The sequence below is a fragment of the Aquarana catesbeiana genome, linkage group LG02 (assembly GCF_042186555.1).
Source record: "Aquarana catesbeiana isolate 2022-GZ linkage group LG02, ASM4218655v1, whole genome shotgun sequence".
Taxonomy (NCBI): Eukaryota; Metazoa; Chordata; class Amphibia; order Anura; family Ranidae; genus Aquarana; species Aquarana catesbeiana.
The window spans coordinates 12,423,472-12,445,449 of NC_133325.1; the positions used below are offsets into that span (position 1 = coordinate 12,423,472).

At 46.3% G+C, this 21,978-nt stretch overlaps 1 protein-coding gene across 4 annotated transcripts in view; it reads right to left on the reverse strand.

Moving 5' to 3' along the window:
• The window catches only part of SLCO2B1 (solute carrier organic anion transporter family member 2B1), a 151,961-nt gene that overhangs the window by 122,137 nt on the left and 7,846 nt on the right, over positions 1-21,978 (reverse strand). The window contains exon 1 of one of the 4 annotated variants that reach the window (XM_073612567.1): positions 16,801-16,956. The exons of 2 other annotated variants lie outside the window; for them this stretch is intronic. The gene's annotated coding sequence lies outside the window, so the exon portion shown is untranslated. Of the gene's footprint in view, positions 1-4,232; positions 4,950-16,800; positions 16,957-21,978 lie in introns of those variants that run through there. One more of the 4 variants, XM_073612566.1, reaches the window with a different exon arrangement.

Sequence of the window (21,978 nt, forward strand, 5' to 3'; positions counted from 1 at the left end):
GATCAGATCCAGAAGATGGACAGAGGAGATCAGATACTGAAGAGGGACAGAGGAGATCAGATACTGAAGAGGGACAGAGGAGATCAGATCCAGAAGAGGGACAGAGGAGATCAGATCCAGAAGAGGGACAGAGGAGATCAGATCCAGAAGAGGGACAGAGGAGATCAGATCCAGAAGATGACAGAGGAGATCAGATCCAGAAGAGGGACAGAGGAGATCAGATACTGAAGAGGGACAAAGGAGATCAGATCCAGAAGAGGGACAGAGGAGATCAGATCCAGAAGAGGGACAAAGGAGATCAGATACTGAAGAGGGACAGAGGAGATCAGATACTGAAGAGGGACAAAGGAGATCAGATCCAGAAGAGGGACAGAGGAGATCAGATCCAGAAGAGGGACAAAGGAGATCAGATACTGAAGAGGGACAGAGGAGATCAGATCCAGAAGAGGGACAGAGGAGATCAGATCCAGAAGAGGGACAAAGGAGATCAGATACTGAAGAGGGACAGAGGAGATCAGATACTGAAGAGGGACAGAGGAGATCAGATACTGAAGAGGGACAGAGGAGATCAGATCCAGAAGAGGGACAAAGGAGATCAGGTACTGAAGAGGGACAAAGGAGATCAGATACTGAAGAGGGACAAAAGAGATCAGATACTGAAGAGGGACAGAGGAGATCAGATACTGAAGAGGGACAGAGGAGATCAGATACTGAAGAGGGACAGAGGAGATCAGATACTGAAGAGGGACAGAGGAGATCAGATACTGAAGAGGGACAGAGGGGATCAGATCCAGAGAAGGGACAGAGGGGATCAGATCCAGAGAAGGGACAGAGGGGATCAGATCCAGAGAAGGGACAGAGGAGATCAGATACTGAAGAGGGACAGAGGAGATCAGATACTGAAGAGGGACAGAGGAGATCAGATCCTGAAGAGGGACAGAGGAGATCAGATCCTGAAGAGGGACAAAGGAGATCAGATACTGAAGAGGGACAGAGGAGATCAGATACTGAAGAGGGACAAAGGAGATCAGATACTGAAGAGGGACAGAGGAGATCAGATACTGAAGAGGGACAGAGGAGATCAGATACTGAAGAGGGACAGAGGGGATCAGATACTGAAGAGGGACAGAGGGGATCAGATCCAGAGAAGGGACAGAGTGGATCAGGTCCAAAAGCAAGGTAGAAGGGATTGAGTCCGGAATAGGGAAAGAAGTTACTGGATTCAAAAGAGAGGACTAGGTTAAGAAGAGGAACAGAGGGGTTCAGATCCAGATTAGGGACAAGAGAGATTGGGTCCAAAAGTGGAACAGAAGGTATTGAATCCAGAAGAGGGATAGAGAGCATTGGGTCCAGAGAAGGGACAGAGGCGATCGAGTCCAGAAGGAGGACAGAGGGGATCAGTTCAAGAAGTAGGATGGAAGGGATGAGGTTCAGAAAATCGACAGAGGGGATCAGTTCCAGAAGGACGGAAGGGACGTGTAATGGCTTGCACCCGAGGGTACTTAGGAAACTCAGTCAAGTAGTTGCCAGACCATTGTTCCTAATTTTTACTGACAGTCTACTGACTGGAATGGTACCAGCTGATTGGAGAAAAGCCAATGTAGCACCAATATTTAAAAAAAGGGCCCAAAATACATCCCTGGGAATTACAGACCAGTTAGCCTAACATCAATAGTATGTAAACTCTTGGAGGGGATGATAAGGGACTATATACAAGATTTTAGTAATAAGAACGGTATCATTAGCAGTAATCAGCATGGATTCATGAAGAATCGTTCTTGCCAAACCAATCTACTAACCTTCTATGAGGAGGTGAGTTGCCATCTAGATAAAGGAAGGCCCGTAGACGTGGTGTATCTGGATTTTGCAAAAGCATTTGACACAGTTCCCCATAAACGTTTACTGTACAAAATAGGGTCCGTTGGCATGGACCATAGGGTGAGTACATGGATTGAAAACTGGCTACAAGGGCGAGTTCAGAGGGTGGTGATAAATGGGGAATACTCGTAAAGGTCGGGGTGGGTAGTGGGGTCCCCCAGGGTTCTGTGCTGGGAACAATCCTGTTTAATTTGTTCATAAACGACCTGGAGGATGGGATAAACAGTTCAATCTCTGTATTTGCAGACGATACTAAGCTAAGCAGGGCAATAACTTCTCCACAGGATGTGGAAACCTTGCAAGAAGATCTGAATAAATGAATGGGGTGGGCAACTACATGGCAAATGAGGTTCAATGTAGAAAAATGTAAAATAATGCATTTGGGTGGCAAAAATATTAATGCAATCTATACACTGGGGGGAGAACCTCTGGGGGGAATCTAGGATGGAAAAGGATCTGGGGGTCCTGGTAGATGATAGGCTCAGCAATGGCATGCAACGCCAAGCTGCTGCTAACAAGTCAAACAGAATATTGGCATTAAAAAGGAGATCAACTCCAGAGATAAAACGATAATTCTCCCGCTCTACAAGACTCTGGTCCGGCCTCACCTGGAGTATGCCGTCCAGTTCTGGGCACAAGTCCTCAGGAAGGATGTACTGGAAATGGAGCGAGTACAAAGAAGGACAACAAAGCTAATAAAGGGTCTGGAGGATCTTAGTTATGAGGAAAGGTTGCGAGCTCTGAACTTATTCTCTCTGGAGAAGAGACGCTTGAGAGGGGATATGATTTCAATGTATAAATACCATACTGGTGACCCCACAATAGGGGTAGAACTTTTCTGTGGAAGAGAGTTTAATAAGACATGTGGCCACTCATTAAGGTTAGAAGAAAAGAGGTTTAACCTTAGACTGCGTAGAGGGTTCTTTAGTGTAAGAGCGGCAAGGATGTGGAATTCCCTTCCACAGGCGGTGGTCTCAGCGGGGAGCATTGATAGCTTCAAAAAACTATTAGATAAGCACCTGAACGACCGCAACATACAGGGATATATAATGTAATACTCACATATACAGATAGGTTGGACTTGATGGACTTGTGTCTTTTTTCAACCTCACCTACTATGTAACTACTCTGTAACTATGAGATCCAGAAAATGGACAGAGGGGATGAGGTCCAGAAGAAGGATGGAAGGGATGAGGTCCAGAAGAAGGACAGAAGGGACGAGGTCCAGAAAAGGGACTGTGGGGATGAGGTCCAGAAGAAGTACAGAAGGGATGAGATCCAGAAAAGGGACAGAGGGGATGGGGTCCAGAAGAAGGACAGAAGGGACGAGGTCCAGAAAAGGGACAGTGGGGATGAGGTCCAGAAGAAGGACGGAAGGGATGAGGTCCAGAAAAGGGACAGAGAGAATGAGGTCCAGAAGAAGGACGGAAGGGGTGAGGTCCAGAAAAGGGACAGTGGGGATGAGGTCCAGAAGAAGGATGGAAGGGGTGAGGTCCAGAAAAGGGACAGAGGGGATGAGGTCCAGAAGAAGAATGGAAGGGATGAAGTCCAGAAAAGGGACAGTGGGGATGGGGTCCAGAAGAAGGACAGAAAAGACGAGGTCCAGAAAAGGCACAGTGGGGATGAGGTCCAGAAGAAGGACGGAAGGTATGAGGTCCAGAAAAGGCACAGTGGGGATGAGGTCCAGAAGAATGGCGGAAGGTATGAGGTCCAGAAAAGGGACAGAGGGAATGAGGTCCAGAAGAAGGATGGAAGGGGTGAGGTCCAGAAAAGGGACAGAGGGGATGAGGTCCAGAAGAAGGACGGAAGGGGTGAGGTCCAGAAAAGGGACAGAGGGGATGAGGTCCAGAAGGACAGAAGGGATGAAGTCCAGAGGATGAACAAAAGGGACAAGGTCCAGAAGAACAGAAGGGCTTGCATTTAGCAGAACAGGAAGGACTGGATTGAGAAGAGAGAAATAGGGAATCAGGTCCAGAAGAAGGACTTGCATCTAGAAGAACAGAGGGGATTGGATCCAAAAGAGACACAGAGGGGATTGGGTCTAGGAGAGGAACAGAGGTTATTGTATCAGGTCCAGAAGAAGGACAGAAGAATCATGGTAGAGAAATAGAGGCAGAGGGATTCTGTTCTAGAATTGGAACAAAGGGGTTTTGGTCTGAAGAGGGACATAGAGGTCTGGGCCCAGAAGAAGGACAGGATGGTGGTGGTAGAGGATCAGGAACAGAGGGGCTCTGGTCTAGAACTTAAACAAAGGGGTTCTGGAACAAAGGCAGAGGGATAGCGGTAGAGGAAAAAGGACAGAGGGGTTCTGGTCTAGAAGATGGACAGGCAGCCCCATAAAGTTGAACTCTTACCAGTGTCTGTAGTAGTCCCAGGCACAGTCCTGGTCGGTATGGTCAGATGGGACAATCCTGAGCTCAGACAATCCTGGGACTCACAGGTTGCATTATCAGAATAAAGTGCCACAAGGCCAGCAGGGTGCTTGGTCCTACCAGTCCCCGAGAAGTGACAGCAGTCACACTGTCACATAATGCAGCCTCTGCCAAAAAGTGACAATGAGCAGAATTTCTTCTTTTTTTTTTTTTTGTTTTGTTTTGTTTCCCATTTATTCTGCTGACTCTTTTCATCTCCCGGAAACAGAGGAATTACAGAGTGACGTTCCTTCCTCCGCTGCCCACACGCTGACAACAATCTACCACATTGACAGTCTACTGTACACTTAAAGGGGAACTCTAGCCAAAGTCTGAGGGAGCATTAGGACCTCTTCCAGGATTAGGGGGGGAGGAACCATGGTGACCCATCAGATCGACACCCCAACAAGTGTTTTCCAATGAAATTCGGGGCATCACAAAATTTAAATGGCAGACAGAACTGATACTATGTAAGTAGATTAGCGCTATTTATATAAAATAATCATTTGCGAAACTGGGGATTTTTTTTTTTTTTTTTTTTTGCTCATTTGCCATTAAAATAATCATTTAAAAAATCTGAAATTCTTGGAAATAATGTTCTATCGACACAAAGTTGCATTGGTCCCGCAAACAACTTACATGGGATCTTTTTGGCAGTAAGAGTTTTCAGCGAATTGGCGCCATTTTGGCGAAATTCGTTGGAGTCAGTGGGGGAGGGAAAATGAAAGTGTAACGAATGACAAAACTTTTTTCTTTTATTGGATAGAGTGAAGAGGGATTAGAACCCCTGCTGTTTTTGTTACACATCTTTTCACAAAACAAGTGTGTGTTTCTTTGCTGCATTTGGGCTGCTATTAATATTAAATGGCAACGCAAGTATGGCGGTAGTTTTTCGCGTGATTTGTAGACACACACAATATTGCGCTTTTACATGCATTTGTGTAACGCTAAAGTTTGAATGCAGCTTACTTTGGAGGTATTTTATTTCACTTCCTGTAGTGGATATAAGACAGGAAGTGAAGGCAAATCTCCCAAATGGGACACAGCTGTCAAAAAAAACCTCCCACAGAGGTTATAACCCTCCCATACCCTCTCCAACATGGGAAAAAATTGCCTTTACTTCTACTTTAAGGATTTTTTCTGTGTTTTTTCATCGTGGGGGGGACCCTATAATATTCTGCTACACCCACACTGCAATATCCTCATATACCCGCATTGTGATATCCTGATATACCAACACTGTGATATCCTGATATACCCGCACTGTGATATCCTGATATACCAACACTGTGATATCCTGATATACCCGCACTGTGATATCCTGATATACCCGCACTGTGATATCCTGATATACCCGCACTGTGATATCCTGATATACCCGCACTGTGATATCCTGATATACCCGCACTGTGATCTCCAAAATGGAAAAAAAATACCTTTAGTTCTACTTAAGGTTTTTTTCAGGGTAGGCTTTTAAGGGACCCTGTAATATCCTGCTACACCCACACTCCGATATCCTGATATACCCGCACTGTGGTACCCCCAGATATTCTCCCAACCCCAGCCCCCCCCAGATAATGTCCCAACCCCGGTCCCCCCAGATAATCTCCCAACTCCAGCCCCCCCAGATAATCTCCCAACCCCAGGCCCCAGATAATCTCCCAACCCCAGCCCCCCCCAGAAAATCTCCCAACCCCGGTCCCCCTAGATAATCTCCCAACCCCTGCCCCCCCCCCAGATAATCTCCCGCTCCCCCTAGATAATCTCCCAACCCCAGCCCCCCCCAAATAGTCTCCCAACTCTGGTCCCCCCAGATAATCTCCCAATCCCGGTCCCCCCAGATAATCTCCCAACCCCGGTCCCCCCAGACAATCTCCCAACCCCAGTCCCCCCCAGATAATCTCCCATCCCCGGTCCCCCCAGATAATCTCCCAACCCCAGTCCCCCCAGATAATCTCCCAACCCCGGTCCCCCCAGATAATCTCCCAACCCCAGTCCCCCCCAGATAATCTCCCAACCTCTGTCCCCTCAGATAATCTCCCAACCCCGGTCCCCCCAGATAATCTCCCAACCCCAGTCCCCCCAGATAATCTCCCAACCCCCGTCCCCCCTAGATAATCTCCCAACCCCAGTCCCCCCCAGATAATCTCCCAACCCCAGTCCCCCCCAGATAATCTCCCAACCCCGGTCCCCCCAGATAATCTCCCAACCCCCGTCCCCCCTAGATAATCTCCCAACCCCAGTCCCCCCCAGATAATCTCCCAACCCCAGTCCCCCCCAGATAATCTCCCAACCCCTGGTCCCCCCAGATAATCTCCCAACCCCAGTCCCCCCCAGATAATCTCCCAACCTCTGTCCCCTCAGATAATCTCCCAACCCCGGTCCCCCCAGATAATCTCCCAACCCCAGTCCCCCCAGATAATCTCCCAACCCCCGTCCCCCCTAGATAATCTCCCAACCCCAGTCCCCCCCAGATAATCTCCCAACCCCAGTCCCCCCCAGATAATCTCCCAACCCCGGTCCCCCCAGATAATCTCCCAACCCCAGTCCCCCCCAGATAATCTCCCAACCTCTGTCCCCTCAGATAATCTCCCAACCCCGGTCCCACCAGATAATCTTCCAACCCCGGTCCCCCCTAGATAATCTCCCAACCCCTGCCCCCCCACAGATAATCTCCCGGTTCCCCTAGATAATCTCCCAACCCCGGTCCCCCCAGATATTCTTCCAACCCCGGTCCCCCCTAGATAATCTCCCAACCCCTGCCCCCCCCAGATAATCTTCCGGTCCCCCTAGATAATCTCCCAACCCCAGCCCCCCCCCAGATAGTCTCCCAACTCTGATCCCCCCAGATAATCTCCCAATCCCGGTCCCCCCAGATGATCTCCCAACCCCAGTCCCCCCTAGATAATCTCCCAACCCCAGTCCCCCAAGATAATCTCCCAACCCCAGCCCCCCCCAGATAATCTCCAAACCCCGGTCCCCCCAAATATTCTCCCAATCCCGGTCCCCCCGGATAATCTCCCAACCCCGGTCCCCCCAGATAATCTCCCAATCCCGGTCCCCCCAGATGATCTCCCAACCCCAGTCCCCCCAGATAATCTCCCAACCCCGGTCCCCCTAGATAATCTCCCAACCCCGGTCCCCCCAGATATTCTCCCAATCCCGGTCCCCCCAGATAATCTCCCAACCCCGGTCCCCCCAGATAATCTCCCAACTCCGGTCCCCCTAGATAATCTCCCATCCCATGCCTTAAAGTTTCTCACAGTTCAGGACCCACGGTCTCTAACCAGCCTTTCCAAATAGCCTTGAATTTCTCTAGGCATCCTCTATGTAGGAAAATGAATTTCTCTTTCAATACTACCTCTTTTATTCGGGTTCTCTATTCTTCCACTGTGGGTGGATATATATGGATATCTATTTCTGCGCTATTAGTTTCCATGCCTGGAACAAACTTCTCACTATTGTAACACATTTTCCGATATATTAGATTCCTCTATTATATTTAACAGACACAATCCAGGATCCAGTGATAGTTTAATTTGGAGCACATTATTAATAGTCTCCATTATATTTTGCCGGTATCGATGGAGTGTTGGACATCTCTTCTCTGGTAAGGTGTTATATTTTCATCAGCTTTTTCTTCCTCATTGTTGTGCTCTGATCTCCTTTCCTGTTACTGAAAATACTTTTCTGTTGAAGTTCAGGCAAACACTGAGATTTTCCCGGCATCTCTGATAAGTGTGGAGACCCCCCCCCCCCCCCGGGTGATGTTCTTTTATGTTTTTCTTTAAACATCTTCCAGATACCTGCAGGATTTCCATTAGAAGAGGCCTGACAGCGCTGTGTGCACCCCCTACAGTTAGGATAGGAGGAGGCAGGGCTGTTGCTAGGTGGGGAAAAGTCCAGGCATTATGGGGGTTATTTTTACTTGCTACCTATCTCACCAGTGCCCATCTATGAAGCCTCACCAATCCTCATCAATGCAGCCTGATCAGCGCCCATCAACGCAGCCTCACCAGTGCCCATCAATGCAGCCTCACCAGTGCCTATCAATGCAGCCTCACCAGTGCCCATCAATGCAGCCTCACCAGTACCTATCAATGCAGCCTCACTAATGCCTATCAATGCAGCCTCACCAGTGCCCATCAACGCAGCCTCACCAGTGCCCATCAATGCAGCCTCACCAGTGCCTATCAATGCAGCCTCACCAGTGCCTATCAACGCAGCCTCACCAGTGCCCATCAATGCAGCCTCACCAGTGCCTATCAATGCAGCCTCACCAGTGCCTATCAACGCAGCCTCACCAGTGCCCATCAATGCAGCCTCACCAGTGCCTATCAATGCAGTCTGATCATTGATTATCAACGCAGCCTCACCAATACCCATCAATGCAGCCTCACCAGTGCCCATCAATGTAGCCTGACCAATCCCCATCAATGCAGCCTCACCAGTGCCCATCAGTGCAGCCTGATCAGTGCCCTTTAATGCAGCTGCACCAGTGCCCATCAATGCAGCCTCACCAGTGCCCATCAATGCAGCCTGATCAGTGCCCATCAATGTGGCCTCACCAGTGTCCATCAATGCAGCCTCACCAATCCCCATCAATGCAGCCTCACCAGTGCCCATCAGTGCAGCCTGATCAGTGCCCATTAATGCAGCCTCACCAGTGCCCATCAAGGCAGCCTCACCAGTGCCCATCAATGCAGCCTGATCAGTGCCCATCATGCGGCCTCACCAATACCCATTAATGCAGTCTCATCAGTGCCCATCAATGCAGCCTCACCAGTGTCCATCAATGCAGCCTCACCAATCCCCATCAATGCAGCCTCACCAGTGCCCATCAATGCAGCCTGATCAGTGCCCATCAATGCAGCCTCACCAGTGCCCATCAATGCAGCCTCACTGGTGCCCATCAATGCAGCCTGATCAGTGCCTGTCAACACGGCCTCACCAGTGCCCATCAATGCAGCCTCACCAATCCCCATCAATGCAGCCTCACCAGTGCCCATCAGTGCAGCCTGATCAGTGACCATCAATGCAGCCTCACCAGTGCCCATCAACGCGGCCTCACCAATACCCATCAATGCAGCCTCACCAGTGCCCATCAAGGCACCCTCACCAGTGCCCATCAATGCACCCTGATCAGTTCCCATCAACGCAGCCTCACCAATACCCATCAATGCAGCCTTACCAGTGCCCATCAATATAGCCTCACCAGTGCAAGTCAATGCAGCCTCACCAATCCCCATCAATGCAGCCTCACCAGTGCCCATCAGTGCAGCCTGATCAGAGCCCATCAATGCAGGCTCACCAGTGCCTATCAATGCAGCCTCACCAGTGCCTATCAATGCAGCCTCACCAGTGCCCATCAATGCAGCCTCACCAATCCCCATCAATGCAGCCTGATCAGTGCCCATCAATGCAGCCTCACCAATCCTCATCAATGCAGCCTCACCAGTGCCCATTAATGCAGCCTGATCAGTGCCCATCAATGCGGCCTCACCAGTGCCCATCAATGCAGCCTGATCAGTGCCCATCAATGCAGCTTCACCAATCCCCATCAATGCAGCCTCACCAATCCCCATCAATGCAGCCTCACCAATCCCCATCAATGCAGCCTGATCAGTGCCCATCAATGCAGCCTCACCAGTGCTCATCAATGCAGCCTGATCAGTTCCCATCAATGCGGCCTGATCAGTGCCCATCAATGCAGCCTCACCAATCCCCATCAATGCAGCCTCACCAATCCCCATCAATGCAGCCTGATCAGTGCCCATCAATACAGCCTCACCAATCCTCATCAATACAGCGTTACCAGTGCCCATTAGTGCAGCCTGATCAGTGCCCATCAATGCAGTCTCACCAGTGCCCATCAATGCAGCCTTACCAGTGCCCATCAATGCAGCCTCACCAATCCCCATCAATGCAGCCTCACCAGTGCCCATCAATGCAGCCTGATCATTGCCCATCAATGCGGCCTCACCAGTGCCCATCAATGCAGCCTCACCAATCCCCATCAATGCAGCCTCACCAGTGCCCATCAATGCAGCCTGATCATTGCCCATCAACGTGGCCTCACCAATCCCCATCAATGTAGCCTGACCAGTGTCCATTTCCCATCAATGCAATCCCACCAGTGCCCATCAATGCAGCCTCACCAGTGCCCATCAATGCAGCCTCACCAATCCCCATCAATGCAGCCTGATCAGTGCCCATCAATAAAACCTCACCAATACTCATCAATGCAACATCACCAGTGCCCATTAGTGCAGCCTGATCAGTGCCCATCAATGCAGTCTCACCAGTGCCCATCAATGCAGGCTTACCAGTGCCCATCAATGCAGCCTCACCAATCCCCATCAATGCAGCCTGATTAGTGCTCATCAATGCAACCTCACCAATCCTCATCAATGCAGCCTCACCAGTGCCCACCAATGCAGCCTGATCAGTGCCCATCAACGCGGCTTCACCAGTGCCCATCAATGCAACCTCACCAATCCCCATCGATGCAGCCTCACCAGTGCCCATCAATGCAGCCTGATCATTGCCCATCAACGCGGCCTCACCAGTGCCCATCAATGCAGCCTCACCAATCCCCATCAATGCAGCCTCACCAGTGCCCATCAATGCAGCCTGATCATTGCCCATTAACGTGGCCTCACCAATCCCCATCAATGTAGCCTCACCAGTGCCCATTTCCCATCAATGCAATCTCACCAGTGCCCATCAATGCAGCCTCACCAGTGCCCATCAATGCAGCCTCACCAATCCCCATTAATGCAGCCTGATCAGTGCCCATCAATGCAGCCTCACCAATCCTCATCAATGCAGCGTCACCAGTGCCCATTAGTGCAGCCTGATCAGTGCCCATCAATGCAGTCTCACCAGTGCCCATCAATGCAACCTCACCAATCCCCATCAATGCAGCCTGATTAGTACTCATCAATGCAGCCTCACCAATCCTCATTAATGCAGCCTCACCAGTGCCCATCAATGCAGCCTGATCAGTGCCCATCAACGCGGCCTTACCAGTACCCATCAATGCAACCTCACCAATCCCCATCAATGCAGCCTCACCAGTGCCCATCAATGCAGCCTGATCATTGACTATCAACGTGGCCTCACCAATACCCATCAATGCAGCCTCACCAGTGACCATCAGCTCAGCCTCACCAGTGCCCATCAATGCAGCCTCATAAGTGCCCATCAATGCAGCCTGATCAGTGCCCATCAGCTCAGCCTCAGCAGTGCCTATCAATACAGCCTTCCCAGTGCCCATCAGTGCAGCCTTGCCAGTGCCCATCAGCTCAGCCTTACGTGTGCCCATCACTGCAGCCTGATCAGTGCCCATCAGCACAGCCTTGCTAGTGCATGGGGAGAGGAGAGCCGCCAGTTTACACAGAGCGGGATCTCCTGCTTACCCGGCGTGGCCGCACTGTCACACTAAGTTACGGCTCCTATGATGATGTCACACGTCCTGGCATTAGACCAGTGTGACATGCATCATAAGAGCTGGTCCAAAGGAGGCGGGACTTCCCAGAGCCGGGTAAGCGGGAGATTCCGCTCTGTGTATTCCGGCGGTGCTAGCCCCCCCTCCCTTCGGAGGAAGCCCTGCACCTCCAGGATCGGCCCTGCAAAGCGGCCGCAGGGCAAGCGGCCTACCAGGAAATCTCCCGCCATCCCGGTAGGCCAGTCTGGCCCTTTATAGCCCCGAGTTCCTGGTCAACCCCAGGCCTTGGGACCCGGGGGTAATAATTATGGTAAAGCAATATGAAATCTGGGGTTTTTTGGGGGCCCACTCAGGGCCTTTAACCCCGGTCACCCCCCCTCCCTACGCCACTGGGAGGAGGGGAATGCTACTATACACGTAGAGATTGCTCACTATGCACGTCCAGATCGCTCACTATGCACGTCCAGATCGCTCACTATGCATGTCCAGATCGCTCACTATACACGTCCAGATCACTCACTATACACGTCCAGATCACTCACTATACACATCCAGATCACTCACTATACACGTCCAGATCACTCACTATACACGTCTATATCACTCACTATACACGTCCAGATCACTCACTATACACGTCCAGATCACTCACTATACACGTCCAGATCACTCACTATACACGTCTATATCACTCGCTATACACGTCCAGATCACTCACTATACACGTCCAGATCACTCACTATACACGTCCAGATCACTCACTATACACGTCTATATCACTCGCTATACACGTCCAGATCACTCACTATACACGTCCAGATCACTCACTATACACGTCTATATCACTCGCTATACACGTCCAGATCACTCACTATACACGTCCAGATCACTCACTATACACGTCCAGATCACTCACTATACACGTCTATATCACTCGCTATACACGTCCAGATCACTCACTATACACGTCCAGATCACTCACTATACACGTCCAGATCACTCACTATACACGTCTATATCACTCGCTATACACGTCCAGATCACTCACTATACACGTCCAGATCACTCACTATACACGTCCAGATCACTCACTATACACGTCTATATCACTCGCTATACACGTCCAGATCACTCACTATACACGTCCAGATCACTCACTATACACGTCCAGATCACTCACTATACACGTCTATATCACTCGCTATACACGTCCAGATCACTCACTATACACGTCCAGATCACTCACTATACACGTCCAGATCACTCACTATACACGTCTATATCACTCGCTATACACGTCCAGATCACTCACTATACACGTTCAGATCACTCGCTATACACGTCCAGATCACTCACTATACACGTCCAGATCACTCACTATACACGTCCAGATCACTCGCTATACACGTCCAGATCACTCACTATACACGTCCAGATCACTCGCTATACACGTCCAGATCACTCGCTATACACGTCCAGATCACTCACTATACACGTCCAGATCACTCACTATACACGTCCAGATTATACCCCCATTGTGATATCCTGATATTTTTTAGATCTCTTTTCTCTGGTAACTTGTTACGTTTTCATAACTTTTTCTTCCTCATTGTTGTGCTCTGATCTCCTTTCCTGTTACTGAAAATACTTTTCGTTGGAAGATCAGGCAAACGCTGATAATTTCCCGGCATCTCTGATAAGGGTGGAGCCCCCACCTCCCCCCGGGCGATGTTCTCATATGTTTCTCTTTAAACTTGGTCCAGATACCTGCAGGGTTTTCTTTAGAAGAGGCCAGGAATGACAGCACTGTGTGCACCCCATATAGTGAGGATAGGAGGAGGGGAACTCTACTATACACGTCCAGATCACTCACTATACACGTCCAGATCACTCACTATACACATCCAGATCACTCACTATACACGTCCAGATCACTCACTATACACGTCCAGATCACTCGCTATACACGTCCAGATCACTCACTATACACGTCCAGATCACTCACTATACACGTCCAGATCACTCGCTATACACGTCCAGATCACTCACTATACACGTCCAGATCACTCACTATACACGTCCAGATCACTCACTATACACGTCCAGATCACTCGCTATACACGTCCAGATCACTCACTATACACGTCCAGATCACTCACTATACACGTCCAGATCACTCACTATACACGTCCAGATCACTCACTATACACGTCCAGATCACTCGCTATACACGTCCAGATCACTCACTATACACGTCCAGAACACTCACTATACACGTCCAGATCACTCACTATACACGTCCAGATCACTCACTATACACGTCCAGATCACTCGCTATACACGTCCAAATCACTCACTATACACGTCTATATCACTCACTATACACGTCCAGAACACTCACTATACACGTCCAGAACACTCACTATACACGTCCAGATCACTCGCTATACACGTCCAGATCACTCGCTATACACGTCCAGATCACTCAATATACACGTCCAGATCACTCACTATACACGTCCAGATCACTCACTATACACGTCCAGATCACTCACTATACACGTCCAGATCACTCACTATACACGTCCAGATCACTCGCTATCCACGTCCAGATTGTGCGCTGTACACGCCCCCCGCTATACACGTCCAGATCACTCTAAAATTCAGCTTTACTGTTATGTAACGTATCCAATAGAGTTTCAGTTTTTCCTTAAAAAAATGTTGATCGGTAACAATGAGACAAGAGGTTCTCTTCAGTACATCATAGTGACACATTCTTCCACCGCTTCCATAAAGGACATTGAAACCATTGCGTTTTGATGCAGTGCCATTTATTCTGAATGGCACCCCAACGCACCGGCCAAAAGGACCTGCACTGCAGCCAAGGTATTGCATGCACCATTTTCCTGTGCTGGACGAATGTATTTAATTGATTTACAACAGAAAATACCATGTTTGGTCACTAGATGGCACTCTCTTTTCATACTGAGCACCACCTAGTGGCCAAATATGGTGTTTTACATTGTTATAGAAACATTCATCCAGCACAGGAAAAAGTCTAATAACATTTGTTTTTCTTGCCCCGTCACACAGAACAAATGTATGTGTACTTCTACTGTGGGGGGGGTCTTATAAATACACTGCAAACCATCCATAAACATGTACCGAGCGAGTGAACGACCCGGGCTGCTGACTCCTCGAAAAACGTGCATTGTGTAACTTTGGCTGCAAACAGAGATTTCGCAATGTTTTCTGCTGTCTGCTAAAAATAAACTTTTGTCTCTCTTTTTTTGTTTTTTTTTATATATTTATTATATGTTTATTTTGCAAACTGTTTGTTCATGTCTGTTTCGCTATCTTTTTTAACTCATTGACACGGGCAGAAAAAAAAAAAAAACAGGTTTAGATAAGCACAGCAGATCGTTTTGTACGCACCTAAAACGCAGCACTACAGTAATGAACGAGCCCATACACACAGCTGTGCCTACATATGGAAAATAGCGCTGCGTTTAGCTGCGGACAAAAAAAAAATGTAGATTTTACGCGCATGTGTACATAGGCGCGTAAAGGTTCACATAAATGAGGAGAGTATTTTAAAGTCGTATTTTCTAGTTCTGCCCCTTACAATCAGGATCGCAAATTCCAGAACCCCCTCTTATTCAAATGAGCCCTTAAAGTTTGCCCCAGCCCTTGCTTGCGACAGGGGGGCGGGTCCATGACAGCCTGGGCTGACTGCATGTGGAAAGACCAGAAGATGGGCGACATCTAGTGGAAAAAAGGAATTACTGCGGGGGGGGTATTGAAGGTGACCTTTGTAGCAAAAGCTTCCAAAGCTTTTTAATCTTTTGAATTCCAGGTAACTATATTTAATTTATTTTTGTGCATAGTTACACTGACGCAATTGAACGCACTTGCAAACGCGCATGGGCGCATGCAAACACACAGCCTGGACTAAATAGAGGCCAGAAGATGGGTGACATCTAGTGGAATAAAGGAATTACTGCGGGGGGGGGGGAGGTGTTGAAGGTGAGTAATGTAGCAAAAGCTTCCAAAGCTTTTTTCGTTTTTGAATTCCAGATACCTATTTATTTATTTTTCACATATATATATATATATATATATATATATATATATATATATATATGTACACTAATGCAATTGAACCCACTTGCAAATGCACATGGGCACATGCAAACGCACCACAAAACAAACATGTATAAAATGGGTGCAGATGCAATTTAGTCAAGAAAATAAATTGAACTGGAAAAACGCACCGAACTCATGCAAAAAACAAAAAGTGGTGCAAATGAGCCCTTAAAATCCTTCCAGTCCTGGCTTGTGTGCTGACCCACTGACAGAGGGCGGGTCCATGACAGCCTGGGTTAAATAGAGGCCAGAAGATGGGCGACATCTAGTGGATAAAAGGAATTACTGCGGGAGATTGAAGGTGAGTGATGTAACAAAAGCTTCTAAAGCTTTTTTCGTTTTCGAATTCCAGGTACCTATTATTTATATATATACATAGTTACTCTGATGCAATTGAACCCACTTGCAAATGTGTATGGGCACATGCAAACGCACAGCAAACATGTATAAAATGGGTGCAGATGCAACTTAGTCAAGAAAATAAATTGAACTGAAAAGGCAAACCCATGCAAAAACGCACAGTGGTGCAAATGAGCCCTTAAAATCCTTCCAGCCCTGGCTTGCGCGGTGACGCACCGTCAGGGGGCGGGTCCATGACAGCCTGGGCTGACTGCATGTATAAAGGCCAGAAAATGGGCGACATCTAGTGGAATAAAGGAATTACTGCGGGGGAATAGAAGGCGAGTGATGTAGCAAAAGCTTCCAAAAACTTTTTTTTTCGTTTTTGATTTGCAGATACCATTTTTTTTTTTTTAACATAGTTACATTGATGCAGTTTCGTGCTGTTTAGAGGACTAAAGACGAAAGAGAAGAAACAGAAAAGCGCACACCACGCACATAATAATATATAATAATAATAATAATGATAATAATAATAATGATCACCGTATTAAAACCAACAATGGTTGCACTCACGTTTCATAAACTTGAAGAGCCTTGAACGCAGCTCCGTCTGGCTAAAGTCGTAGAACCAATCACATCGTGGCCAGTGATGCCCGGTGGTTGCCAGCTCTGTGGCCCAGCGGCCCAGTTTATGATCCCGGTACCAGCAGGCTCTGATCTCCAGCTGAGCCCGGGGTGAAGCTGAATTGTTTGCCTCCCGTCAGCCTGCAGCGAGAGATTCGAACTTCCTGCCCAGTAACCACCGGACATCACTGGGCACGAGGTCAGCGGTTCCACAACTTCAACGGCATGGGGCTGAGTTTAAGGCACTTTATTTTATTAACCACTTCAGCTCTGGAAGGTTTTACCCACTTTATGACCAGGCCATTTTTTTTGCTATTCAGCACTGCACTACTTTAACTGACAGTTGCGCAGACGTGCAACGTTGTACCCAAACAAAGTGGGCAGCATTTTTTTCACACAAACAGAGCTTTCTTTTGGTGGTATTTATTCACCAACGTGTTTTTTTTTTTTTTTTTTTATTATTATTATTATGATTTTTTTTTATATAAATGAAAAAAAAAACAATATTTTTTACTTTCTGCTTTAAAAAAAATCAAATGTCTTCACAAATTTAGGCCAAACTGTATTCTGCTACATTTCTTTGGTAAAAGAGAATCCTAACAAGCGTATATTGATTGCTTTGTGTGAAAATTATAACATCTATAAACTAAATGTTATATACCGTATATATTGGATATTAAATTAAAAAAAAATCAAAACACAAAAAAAAAAAAAAAAACTTTTTTTTTTTTTACTTTCTGCTATAAACATATCCAATTAAAAAAAAAATCAAAACAAAAAAAAAAAAAAAAAAAAAACAAACCAAAAAAATTTTTTTTTTACTTTCTGCTAAAAAAAATATTCAATATAAAAAAAAATCAAATGTCTTCATAAATTTAGGCCAAAATGTATTCTGCTACATATAAACTACATATAAACTATGTTATATACCGTATATATTGGATATATAAATTTGATCACAACTACGTTTTTTTTTTTTTTTTTTTGTGATATAAACAAACACATTTTTTTTTTTTTTTTTTAACTTTCTGCTATAAAAAAAATCCAATAAAAAAAAAAAAGATCAAATGTCTTCATAAATACATAAATGTATTCTGCTACATTTCTTTGGTAAAAGAAAATCCCAACAAGTGTATATTAATTACTTTGCATGAAAACTATAGCGCCTATAAACTATGTTATATACCGTATATATTGGATATATAAATTTGATCACCACTGCATATTTTTTATAATTTTATGTGATATAAACAAACAAAAAAAAAACATTTTTTTTTTTTTTTTACTTTCTGCTATAAACATATCCAATTAAAAAAAAAAATCAAAACAAAAAAAAAAAAAAACAAACAAACCAAAAAAATTTTTTTTTTACTTTCTGCTAAAAAAAATATTCAATATAAAAAAAAATCAAATGTCTTCATAAATTTAGGCCAAAATGTATTCTGCTACATATAAACTACATATAAACTATGTTATATACCGTATATATTGGATATATAAATTTGATCACAACTACGTTTTTTTTTTTTTTTTTTGTGATATAAACAAACACATTTTTTTTTTTTTTTTTTAACTTTCTGCTATAAAAAAAATCCAATAAAAAAAAAAAAGATCAAATGTCTTCATAAATACATAAATGTATTCTGCTACATTTCTTTGGTAAAAGAAAATCCCAACAAGTGTATATTAATTACTTTGCATGAAAACTATAGCGCCTATAAACTATGTTATATACCGTATATATTGGATATATAAATTTGATCACCACTGCATATTTTTTATAATTTTATGTGATATAAACAAACAAAAAAAAACATTTTTTTTTTTTTTTTTTTTTTTACTTTCTGCTATAAAACATATCCAGTAAAAAAAAAATCAAATGTCTTCATAAATTTAGGCCAAAATGTATTCCAATATGTATGCTACATATCTTTGGTAAAAAAAACAAAATCCCAATACAGGCGGTCCCCGAGCTACAAACATCCGACCTACAAACGACTCCTACTTACAAACAGAAGGAGACAACAGGAAGTGAGATGAAATCTACCCCTCGGAAGGGAAATTTTCTCCTGTAAGAGTTATTATGGGAAAAAGGTGTCTCCTCTGATGCTTTATCACCAATTCTTGTTTCCACAACAACCCCAAATTTTGCAGGCTTTGCATGATTGGGTCCCAGCACCGGCTTCAGTGTAGAGAAGGGACAGCCGACAGTGGATACCTCATAGTAATCCTATAAGTGACGTCATGGCGCAGGCTTTGCATGATCGGATTCAGGCACCGGCTTCAGTGTAGAGAAGGGACAGCCGACAGTGGATACCCCATAGTAATCCTAGGAGTGACGTCATTGCACAGGCTTTGCATGATCGGGTCCAGACACCGGCATTAGCGTAGAGAAGGGACAGCCTACCGTGGATGCCCCATAGTGATCCTATCAGTGATATCATCGCCCATGCTTTGCATGATCGGGTCTCAGCACCAGCTTCAGTGTAGAGAAGTGACAGCCAACGTTGGGTGCCCCATAGTAATCCTATGAGTGACGTCATCGTGCAGGCTTTGGGTTTCCCAGTTCTCTTCAAAAGCCCCTGTCTTGGCTAGGTCTGTCACACTTTGCATGATCGGGTCCAGGCACCAGCATTAGTGTAGAGAAGGGACAGCTAACAGTGCATTCCCCCATAGTAACCCTTTAAGTGATGTCATCATGCAGGCTTTGCATGATCGGGTCCAGGCACCGGCATTAGTGTAGAGAAGGGACAGCCGGCAGTAGATGCCCCAAAGTAATCCTATGAGTGACGTCATCACGCAGGCTTTGCATGATTGGGTCCCAGCACCAGCTTCAGTGTGGAGATGGGACAGCAAACAGTGGATGCCCCATAGTAAACCTATGAGTGACGTCATTGCACAGGCTTTGCATGATCGGGTCCCAGCACCAGCTTCAGTGTAGAGAAGGGACAGCTTACATTAGATGCCCCATAGTAATCCTATGAGTGACATCGTCGCTCAGGCTTTGCATGATTGGGTGCCAGCACCAACTTCAGTGTAGAGAAGGGACAGCCAACAGTAGATGCCCCATAGTAATCCTATAAGTAACATCATCGCGCAGGCTTTGCACGATCGCTTTCAGGCAACGCCTTCAGTGTAGAGAAGGGACAGCCAACCATGGATGTCCCATATTAATCCTATGAGTGACGTCATTGCGCAGGCTTTGCATGATCGGGTCCCAGCGCCAGCTTCAGTGTAGAGAAGGAACAGCCAACAGTGGATGCCCCATAGTAATCATATGAGCGATGTCGTCGCACAGGCTTTGCATGATCGGTTTCAGGCACCGGCTTCAGTGTAGAGAAGGGACAGCAGGCAGTAGATGCCCCATAGCAATCCTATCAGTGATGTCACCGCCCAAGCTTTGCACGATCGGGTCCCAGCACCAGCTTCAGTGTACAGAAGGGGCAGCTTACATTAGATGCCACGTAGTAATCATATGAGTGACATCATCGCACAGGCTTTGCATGATCGGGTCCCAGCACCGGCTTCAGTGTAGAGAAGGGACAGCCGGCAGTAGATGCCCCATAGCAATCCCTTAAGTGACGTCATCGCGCAGGCTTTGCATTACCCGGTCCCAGCACCGGCTTCAGTGTAGAGGAGAGATCAACAACAGCTGCAGAGCCTGGGTGATTATGTCACACATAGGTTTACTATGGGGCATCTGTTGTCAGCTGTCGCTCTTCGAGACTGAAGCCAGCATCGGGACACGATCGGACCGGAGTGACTTCAGAATAGGTAAGTATAGGCATCTTTCCTTTTACAGGGTAGATAGAATAGGCTTAGAATGGGGGTGGGAGTAGATTTAAGCTTAGTTAGGTTTTGACTTGCCTTCCAGTTTAATACTTTGATCATAAAAGGTTTAACTACGTAAGGTGTTGGCGCTTTCTAGTTTTTCTCTTGTTTATGTTTTGCTCAACTTAATTAGTAATCACAGCAGTGACTCCACCCCTAATTGGATGCTCAGTCCGAGACTTCAATCAGACAAAAAGGAGCTGCAAAGCAAACTGCTCAACTATGTTTTATAAGGATAACCCACAGTGCTCTGGGAATCCTTTGTCATGCCCTAAATTCTGCCCTGCTGCATAGTGAATACAGGGGGTTCTCTCGGCATGAATGCCATTCACAGAACACCTTGTATTTTTCTCAGTGAATACAAGGCGCTCTCTGACTCCGCCCCTTATCAGATGCTCAGTCCAAGACTTTCTCTTGTTTATCTTTTACTCAACTTAATTAGCAATCACAGCAGCGACTCTGCCCCTTATTAGATGCTCAGTCCGAGACTTCAATCAGACAAAAGGAGCTGCAAAGCAAACCGCTCAACTATGTTTTATAAGGCTAACCCACAGTGCTCTGGGAATCCTTTGTCATGCCCTAAATTCTGCCCTGATGCATAGTGAATACAGAGGATTGCTCACTCGGCACAGGCACCATTTATGGAACACCTTGAATTTTTCTTAATGAATACAAGGTGTTCTCTGATTGGACAGGGTGGAGAGGTGGGGGTGGTTAGGTCACAATCTCCACCTCATCCAATCAGGGAACGTTTGCATTCATTGTGAAAAATACAAGGCGTCCTGTAAATAGCGCCGTGCCAAGCGAGTGCCCCCCCACCCCCTCCATGTTCACTTTGCAGCAAGGCAGCTGCTCAGCGTGGGATCCGGAGCACAGCGGCGATCACTGGAGTAGCGGTGACTACTATAGTGGTAGGTTTATAGTAAGAGAAGTTCATTGTTAGGGGTTACATACACATTAAACACAGCTGTGAATTCAGAGGCAACAAATAGATTCCTATTACATAATGATAATGACGTAACTATTAAAGTATCCCAATAAAACCTCTATGATCCCACCAGAATGACATCATCGATTAATACCACATGCCAACCCGGCGTGGAGCACAGATGTTAAAACATGGGAATTAAATATTATTTTGTATTAAACTTCGAGCCTCTTTCTGAGATTTGATGTTTACAAGTTAAAAACTTTTTTTTTGCTAGAAAATTACTTAGAACCCCCAAACATTATAAATTGTTATATATATAAAGAATAAAATGGCGGTCGTGGCAATACTTTATATCACAACGTATT